Below are 10,189 nucleotides of genomic sequence, written 5' to 3' on the forward strand. Positions count from 1 at the left end.
AGTCTAACACAGTATTGCTAATAGTAAGTACCTCTTTTTTTAATCCTTCTAATTGGTCATTGGTGTCTTGTTTTTAAGCCTCACATAAACACCTTTTAAACTTCCATTAGGAAGAGTCTATTGGTGATGAACTCTTTTAGTTTTTCTTTGTCTGAAAGGATCTTTATTTTTCACTGATAATTTCAATGATAATTTAGTAAGGAATATAATTCTAGTCTAGTTTAGACAGATTTACTAATCTAATTGTTTCCTTCTTAGGTAATCTGTCTTTTATTTCTGGATACTAACAAGATATTATCTTTGTCTTTGGTGTTCTGAAATGTCACAATAAGTGGAATCTTTCAAGTAAAATTTCAAGATTTTTAGGATACATGTATTCATATCCTCTTATTTTCTTTTTAATATCAGGAAAATCTAAAGAGATGCCTTTTTAATTTTGTTATTGGTAATTTGTGACTTTTTTATTTTTTATGGTTAGTGTTATTAGTTTATTAATTTTTTCCAAAGAACCCACTTTTGGTCTAGAATGAGAATAATAATCCCAAAAGGAAATTGTAAAATACAGAAAACAAATACAGTTGCAAATAAATCTAAAGGAGCAAATTTTTAAAAAAGATTTTTCATTTATTTATTCATGAGAGACACACAGAGAGAGAGAGAGAGGCAGAGACACAGGCAGAGGGAGAAGCAGGCTCCATGCAGGGAGCCCACCACGTGGGACTCGATTCCAGGACTCCAGGATCACGCTTGGGTTGAAGGCAGCGCTAAACCACTGAGCCATCCGGGCTGCCCTAAAGGAGTAAATTTAAGGAAGGAATTATTGTAAAAAAAAAAAAAAGAAAAAAGAAAAAAGGAATCAATAGAAACTAAGAAAAAATAGGTTAACAATGTAAGAGGAATAGATACAGAGTGGTGATTACAGTTAAAATATTCAAACTGTTCAGAAGAAGGGCAGAATTATTTCCTGTTCTTAGACATTATTAAGCTTAGTATGCAATGGTAAAATTTAGGAGTAACCATTTAACAGAAGAAACAGTGTATAGAAGTGAGTAGAGAAGTGAGTAGAGAAGAAAATGCAACAACAAAAGAATCAATCTGAAATCAGCCAGAAAAAATTTTTAAAAGAAACATTTTTTAAAAGAAACATTTAAAAGAAAATTTTTTTAAAAGCAGCACAATTAAGGTGGTAGGAAGAAGCTGAAATAGATCAATAAACATAAAATGAGCTGAACATATTTGTTAAACATGAGTGAAAACATTGCTAATGGGACTTTCACAGGAGCTGGGTAGAGTTGGAATGCTTTACTTCCCTGGTAGGTTTTCAACCATTATTTATTTGGATGTATTTTCGGCTCATTCCTTCTCTCTCCTCTGTCCAGTAGTTTTATTCGATGTATGTTGGTGAGCTTGCTGGTGTCCCACATTTCTCTGAGATGCTCTTCATTTTTCTTTATTCATTTTTCTCTCTTCTTTGTATTGCAAAGTCTCTAACAATTGTCAGGCCTGATATCTATTCTCCCCATTCAAATACACTCTTGGGTCCTTCTGGTAAATATTTCATTTATGTCATTGTACTTATCCACTCCAGAATTTCCATATGGTTCACTCCTTTTTTTTACACATAACTTATTTATATTTATTAATATTCTCTATTTGTCAAGATATTGTCATCATACCTTCCCTTACTTCCGGAAGCATGGTTTCTTTCAGTTCTTTGAATTTTTTTTAAGACTTACTTATTAATTTTTAGAGAGAGAGAAAGAGTGCACAAATCGGGTAGAGGGGAGGGAAGAGAGAGGATCCCAAAGCAGGCTCCACATGGAGGCCGATGCAGGGTTCCATCTCAGGACCCGAGATCATTACCTGAGCCAAAATCAAGAGTCAGCCACTTAACTAACAGCCACCCAGATACCCTTTTTTGAAAAATTTTAAAAGATTTTATTTATTTATTTGAGAGAGAGAGAGTGTGTGCATTCACATGCATGAGAGAAAGAGAAAGAGAGAGAGAGAGAGAGAGAGAACAGGGAGAAGAGGGAGAAACAGACTCCCTGCTGAGCAGGGAGCCCCATGTGAGGCTCCATCCCAGGACCCTGAGATCACAAGCTGAGCAAAAGGCAGACACTTAAGTACTGAGCCACCCAGGTGCCCCCCTTTACGAATTTTTAATAACTGCTTTGAAGTCTTGGTCTGCTAAGTCCAACATCTTGGCCCTCTCTCACAGGTGTTTCTGTTGTATGGTTCACACATTCTTCTTCCTTTTTATGCCTCATACTTTTTGTTGAAAACTGGACATTTTAGATAATAAATTGTAGCAACTCTGAGTGCCAATTCTTCCTCCCAACAATATCTTGCTATAATTATTACTTTATATAATTTTATATCTTAGAAAGAAGCCAAAAGAAAGAAAAACAAATGTATTTATTGATAGAGTGTTTAGAGTTTGAGGCTTATGAATACAGTCCCTTCTTAGATAATTTTGTTTGATCATTAATTCATTTACCTACTTGCAGAGACTATTTTGGTAGACCTTAGTGCTCCCTGAAGTGTGAAGCTTTGGATATTGCTCATCAGGGGACTCAACCTAATGCATGCTGATGTCACCCTGGGATTGTGGCAATTTTAGCAGGGCTTTATGGCTGCCTCTTTCTCAGTTTCTCTGTTAAGCTGTCTCTCTTGGTATCACACCCAGCTGTTTAGGTTTCATGAATTGCACACTAATTGCTCTATTGTTGTTTTTTTTTTTTTTAATATACCCTAGAGTTTAAATTGCCCCATTGTTTGATCTAATTAAATAAAAGCCTTTGATAAGAGTGGTTTTCGAAAGCAAGTTGTTGAGGTTTGTTTTAACCCTAGGGTGGCTCTACTTAGCTATCTCTTTCCCTGTTTTTTTCTAGTGAACAAGCTGGCCTACAGTTTAGGTGATGCTCTCATGGAGCCACCAGCCCTCTCTTAATTGCTTATCATCAAGAGTACTCTAGTCTTGAACTTTCCCACATTCTGTTCCAAATAAAGTAAGTTCCCTTGGGGAGAGCTTTGGAGGTAGTTCTTTGTTCTTACAATCTGCTTCTTCAACTGAGCAAAATTCCAAAGCCACTGTTGTGAGGGTATGGATGGAGACAGTGGCTATGCCTCTCTTGAGTGACACTTCTGCCTCATGAGCATGGTGTTGGGTGGAAGCAGTTGCCCCTGGCATTTCTTGCTTCCTCAAGCATGGAACTTTTGCTTTACAATCATGCTTAGGCAAGGGTGATCAGAGCAATTAGTACTCTTGACCTAAACCCTCTGCCCTGCAACTTGGGCCTGGTTAAAGGAAGGGAGCCCTTACCTCTTGGTCACACTCACCTGGAAATTTTTCTCTGCTACATGGAGGTGGAAAGGGGAGAACAAACCCTGGTGGCTTGCTCTTGTTGCAGAAACACAGTATCCCTTCACTGAGAACTGGTGGGACAGTGACCCTTATCTTCTTGATCAAACCCAACTAGAGTAGTGCTTCGTCATGTCAAGCTCAGAAAGGATATAAGGAAGAGAAAACCATGCCTCTGGTACCACAGATTCCTACTTTTCTTATCAATACTTTGTAGACTTTCTGAAATAAATATTTCTTTCTTTACTAGGAACTGAAAACTTTAAATCATTGTTATTTTCATAATTTTTACCAGTTATAGTTATTTCATTCAGGAGAGGGTCTTCAAGTCTTCTCAGACCTCCACTTAGGACTTTTTTGGGAAGGACTTCTTCAAGATACAAAAAAGTATAAACCATAAGAGAAACAAAAAATATATTTAACTGCATTAAAATTAAGAAACTCTCTTAACTAAAGAGAGTATAGCAACAATAGAAAGATAAGGTACAAAAAAAAAAAAGAAAGAAAGATAAGGTACATGTTGGGACACGTTTTTTTTTTTTTTAAGATTTTATTTATTTATTTGAGATAGAGAGAGAGTGAGAGACCATGAGTAGGATGAGGGGCAGAGGGAGAAGCAGACTTCCTGCGGAGCAGGAAAGGGGCTTGATCCTGGGATTCCAGGATCATGAAATGAACCGAAGGCAGACACTTAACCATCTGAGCCACCAAGGTACCCCGGGAGAAGTTTTTTTGAAGCAAATATAGCCAGCAAAGGACAGGTATATAGAATATATAAAGAACTTCCCAAAATGAATAAGAAAGACTATAGTCTGATGAAACAAAAAGAACAATCGATATGAATCGACAATTTGTGGAAGAAGAAATGTAAGTGGTAAAAATACTCATAGAAACACTTAACCTAAATAATCATTTGGGTAGTGCCAATTAAAACCACAGTGAGGTTTTATACATTCACACCATTATATACTCATCAGATTAATAAGAATTAAAATATCTTAATTTTCAATGCCCAGATTTTGGATTCCAAATACCACTTTCCACTAAAAGAAGCCAGAACACCTTGGGGGACATGGATGATTCCAGGTGGGACAAAGATAAATACAAGGTAATACATGGAATATCATGTCACAGTAGGTATCAAGGAAGATATCAAAACTGTCAAAGGCACTGAGGATCCAATTCAAGAAGGTCCCATCACCCAAAATTGAGAAATCTTGGAGCATTATAAAGAACAAGAAGTAGAATGCATTGAAATCCATCAAATATAGTTGAATTCATGAGCTTTTATACATTTTTTATCATTATACATAAAAGATAATACAAAAAATAAATTTACAAGTTGTCGTTGAAGGATGGCTGTAAACCATGTCATTTTTCAAGAACTGGTAAATGGTGCAATGAGTTCTCTTTATCTCATCTTTACTATGCAAACCCTATCACTAAATAAGTTAATAGTAGAGGAAGGGATATTTTAAAGTATTCCAGCTAGTCAATTAAGGAGGGATGAGAGAATCAGAATGCAGTATTTTGCAACACCAAATGAATCAATGAATCTAGAGATTCAACATCAACTACTAAAATAAAAAAAGTGAGACAACCAGACATTGTGATGGAAAAACACAACACCAATCCTTTAGACTATAGAATGAGCTAGCAATTTACAGGAATGTGTCACAAGACATCATGAAGGGGCAATCAGCAAAATTTAGCCTATGGGAAATTCTACAGGAAAAACCACCTACTTTCTTAATAAAACAAACACAGAAGGGGAAACAAAAAAAAATGGAAAGGGAATCTCTAGCTAAAAAAGATGTAAGAGATGTATCAACCAATGGCGATATGCTGATTTGATCTGATAGTGGTTAAAACAATTAAAAAATCCTGTGCTATCCTCATGGCACTGTTGGAAATGTACTATTAAGAAAGTATTTTTTAAGCTGTGGTAATGCTACTGTCGTTATTCTTTAAAATACTTCTTACAATTCTAATGTAATAAAGATTAAATGGTGGTGATACTTATGCTTGAGGTTTGCTTTAAAATGATAGATGATAGAGATATATGGTGGATAAAAGAACAAATGAAGCGATATTAGATGTGAGATGATAACTCTAGGAACTGAATGATGGACACATAGGGTCTATTATACTGTTTTGTCAACTTATGTGTTTGCAATTCTCCATTAAAAAATAAAATTTTTTGACAACACCAAATTTTCATAAGGAATAGCACTCTTACAGACTGCTAGTAGGAGGGGAAATTGTATACGTTAGGGAGCAATACAGTAATCTAGAATATTTGAAGATGTGGATAACCTACAAGCAACCAATTTCCTCTCCTGCATATATGTGTGTGTGTATATGTACATATATGTACACACACATATACACACTATATAGATACCCTCACAGATGTACAAAAGGATGTAGGAAAATGTTTTCAGAGCAGCACATTTTTGCATGTGAAAAAATTTGGAAGCAACCTAGCTGTCCATCAACAGGAAAATAGACAGATTGTGGTATATTCATCAAATGTATTTCAATAGAGCAGTAAAAGTTAATGAACTAGAGCTACATAAATCAACTTTGATGACTCACAGACACAATCCTGAGGTGGAAAAAAGGAAAGGGAAAATAAGCCAATTTTAGAAGAACCCATATATTTTACATAAAGTTTTAAACATATTTAACAATGTTATACTCACATATGTATAAGAATAATTGCAGATAGTGTAAAATTATAATGAAATTCAAAAGAATGACAGGTGCCAAACTCTAGGCTGTAGGTACCTGCAGAGGAGAGCAGTAATGGGTTTGAGGAAGGGTCTAAAATGGGCATCGGATATATTAGTAATACATCAACTCCAACTGACACGCTTGGTTTTACACAAGTGCTCATTTTGATATTTTTCTATCATTTTGTAATGTCTGAATTTTTAAATGTCAAAATGTATGAAGGAATAAGATAAAGGTTACGAGCATGGCGGAGTCTGAGCACAAAAGAGGGAGCAAAGACCCAGCCTGGGAAGTTACAGGTAGCTCCATGGTGAGGATATTTGTGCTGAGTCTTACAGGATGAAAATAAAATTACCTCTTTCTTCTAAGAGACAGAAACAGAAAGAATGTTCAAAGTAAGATGTGTCATTTTTGTTGTTGTTACTGGGCCTTCAGGCTAACTCGGGGAGCTGACTTTTTTCTTTTTTTTTCATTCCGTCTCTTCTTTCTTTCTTTCTTTCTTTCTTTCTTTCTTTCTTTCTTTCTTTCTCTTTCTTTCTTTCTTCTTTCCTTTTCTCTTTCTTTCTTCTTCCTTTCTTTCTTTCTTTCTTTCTTTCTTTCTTTCTTTCTTTCTTTCTTTCTTTCTTTCTTTCTTTCTTTCTCTTTCTTTCTTCTTTTCCCCCACCCTTTCTTTTTTTCTTTCTGCCATCAAGCTAAGAATGGTTTTTACATTTTATAAGTTGTTACATTTTAAATGGCTACATAAGTCTCCATATATCCTCAGCCTAGTCTCTTGGCCCACAAAACTTAAAATATTTACTATCCAGCACTTTCAAAGAAAGTTTGCTGGTCCCTGGAACTTTAAACATTTGCTTCCTGGTAAGTCTGGGTGATTCTGGTTCAGAAACAAAAAAAAAATCACTTTTAGTTATGAAACTTCTTATGGTATCAAGGGAGTAAATGCAAATTTATATGAATTGCAGAGGGAAGAATTATAACTAAAACTCCTTTAAGCAAAAGGAGTGAAATATTGGTTTATAAGTCTGAGAATCCAGGGTGATGGCTTCAGGTACAGCAGGATCCAGGTGCTAACATGATATCATAAGGATTTTGTCTCTGTGTCCCTAGACTCTGCTTTCCTCTGTGTTGACTTCATTTTCAGGCAAACTCTCTCACTGTGGTGGAAAAGATGGCCAACAGCAGCCCCAGGCTTATAACTGGGCAGCTGTGCAACCTCCCATTCGTGACTGTTTCAGGAAATGCCTGAGAATACATATTCTGTTTCCTGGTTTGGATCAAGTGTCTACCCCTGAATCTGGGGGTGGATATTACACCTCCTTGGAAAACAGAGCCCAAAAGTGTAAAAAAAAAAATCAAGACTGTTCCACAGAAGAAAGGATGAATTTAGATGGTCCCAAAACACTCAATGGTAGACATTGAGTCTACTATTTTTGTTTACCCAACAGCTATTTATTTTCACTCCCTCCTTTGCCTCAAGATCCCAAAGCTGGTGTTAAAACTGACTTTCCTTGCACTTCAGGTATAATACATTCTTCTACTCTTCCTGGTCTGCTCACTTCTTGGGGTATCACATGTCTTGATTGTCTCTGTTTTGGTTTCAGGATGCAGCTTGGAATTACATTTGCCATCTTCCTGTGACACAGTGACCTTTTTTTTTTTTTGCTTTGGTTTCTCAATAACGCTTTTGAAAGGTCAACTCTTTAGATTGTTCTTTTTTCTAGCCATAGTAGAAATTAGTGGAAATCACGGCACACATCACAGCAACTGGCTGACATTCGGAGCCCTACAAGACAGGTAAACCGTTGCCTTATTGTATTTTCACCAGAATTAAAACATCTTAGGATGGTAATGTACCCCTTTCACCAGTTTTACCAAAACCCGATTCCCTACTTGAAGTAGGAATGGGGAAAGCAAAGAAGGAGATGAAGAGGTACCAGTTTCTACCATATTTATTGTGCAAAGCTGTTTAAAAATGCACTTCTTCAATTCTAGATAACAGCCGTAGTTACTGCTATCAACCACACCGTCTGATTAAACCACATAGTCTGTAAGTCACACCAGGGAATCAGGCAGTGGCAAAACTTGCAGGTTCTGATATCCTTGCTTAAGGCAGGAAGTCTTCCTAAATAATAAGTTTTGCAGGGGGACAAAAAGAAAAAGAAACACACACAGATATAGACTACTACAAGTTCCTTTGACGTCAAATTTGAAAACAGAGATGTCGGGATTCTAGAAAACTCTTCCCTTCAGACTGAGCCAGACTAGAGTCAGGGCTACAGGACCAATCATTAGGCAGCCAACTGCAGAGAATGTCTGCCAGCAACCATCTTCTTAGGCCCAATATGACCAGCCAAGCCTCAGCCCACATTCTTCATGTTGCTGAGCACCTCCTAGTTGCATAGACTCACCTGCGTGGCCACTACTCTGTCACTGCCCCTGGACCTGCCCCCCCCCCATCAGTGGGTGCATCTAGTCCTTCCCACATGCACGTTTCTAACCAGAAGCTGGTTGTCCCAGTCTTGGCTGTAGTGACTACTAACACAGTGGATCCTGTGTGAATACAAGTCACCATTCAAGCAGTCAAGACCCTTGAGTTAGCCACTTGAAACAACTCTCCTTCTGGAACATGCACTGAGGGACAAGTCCCAGGGAAACCCTCAGAAATCCCAACTCCATCCCCTGTAACTCATGACTTTATGCCACATCCTCTACCCAAATCCCAATGCCAGGCGCATCTTCCACAGAGCACGGCGCAGAGCCAATAAGGCACTTGGGGGAATCTCTGCAGCTGGAATGCCTGGGTTTGGGTCTTCCTCTGCTGACTAATAGCTGTGGGGCCTCCGTTTCATCCCCAATCCTCAGTTTCCCTGTTGGAAAATAAATGGGGATGCTGATCTTTCTTATAACGAAGACTGAGAGAGTTAATACTGGGAGCTGTGCTAAGACGCTGCCTTGCACATAGTCGCTGTAAGTGATCAAAATAACTACCCATCAAGTGCTAGGTCTTCTTTAGACACAGCTGTTCAATTTCTAAGAAGTCACATCTGCATTTCTAAAAGTGGGAAAGGAAAACTGTCAAAAGTAATGACAGGCCGAGAAGGAATTGGGCAAAAAGGAAACCCAGAGAGGATCCCTCAAAAGGCCACTATCTTGCCCATCCCAGGAAACAGGCTCTAACCTGCGCTAGCTCCCACGAAGCCAGCATCGAAAACCTCAACCCCCACTCTCAGAAATGGAGACACCGCCAACAGAGGAGGACGAAAAGCAGCAGAAGGCTCCAGCCAGCAAATTAACAAGCTTCAGTACGTTAAAAGAAAGAAAGAGAGAAAGAATGAATGAAAGAATGAAGTCCCTAGTTGTAGCTACTGAGATGCTTCCTGGAGGAAGGTGGCTGACTTTTTATCAGATGTGTCACTCGGTGAAATAATTGCTGGCAATAATGGTGCAAGAGCAGGCTGCTCAGAGTACAATTTATCCATGTCTGTTCTATCTTTCAACTTCAAAGCACCCACTGCCTCACAGAGCACATCAAAATGACACCACTGTTGTTAATGACAGTGGTCTCACGCAATACACAGAAGTCAAGTGATTTCTCTAGATAGGCCAAAGAAAAAATAGCTCTCGTGGAGCCGCAAGGCTTGTGTGTGCACACATCCTGATGCTGCATTTTAATTCCCAGGTGGGGAAGATGGAGCCGGATTGCAGATTTATTCACCCTTCGAAAACACTGGAATCCCAGGAAGGCAAGGGGAGATGGGACATAAAACCAGTCAAGAGGCTATAGAAAGGGAATTATTTTTCTGTTTTTTTTTCCCCCAAGTAATTTGTCCCCACATTGCTGATGACGGGCCTGCTTGGGATATCAGAAAGGGCATGGGATCAATCAGATGAAAAAGCTTCATTGTCTTTTATTTCCATTCCATGTCAGCCACCTCCTTGTACCACCACACCTTTATCTGGCCACCTCCTTCTACCTCTCCTGGCACGCCCTGCACGAAAGTAACTATTTAGACATCATGGCATCCTCAGATAAGGCTCCCCACCGGTTGTCTTCATCCTGGGATTATTTCCACTCTACCTGTGTGGTTA

Source organism: Vulpes lagopus, chromosome 3 (genome assembly GCF_018345385.1).
Source record: "Vulpes lagopus strain Blue_001 chromosome 3, ASM1834538v1, whole genome shotgun sequence".
NCBI classification, from domain to species: domain Eukaryota; kingdom Metazoa; phylum Chordata; class Mammalia; order Carnivora; family Canidae; genus Vulpes; species Vulpes lagopus.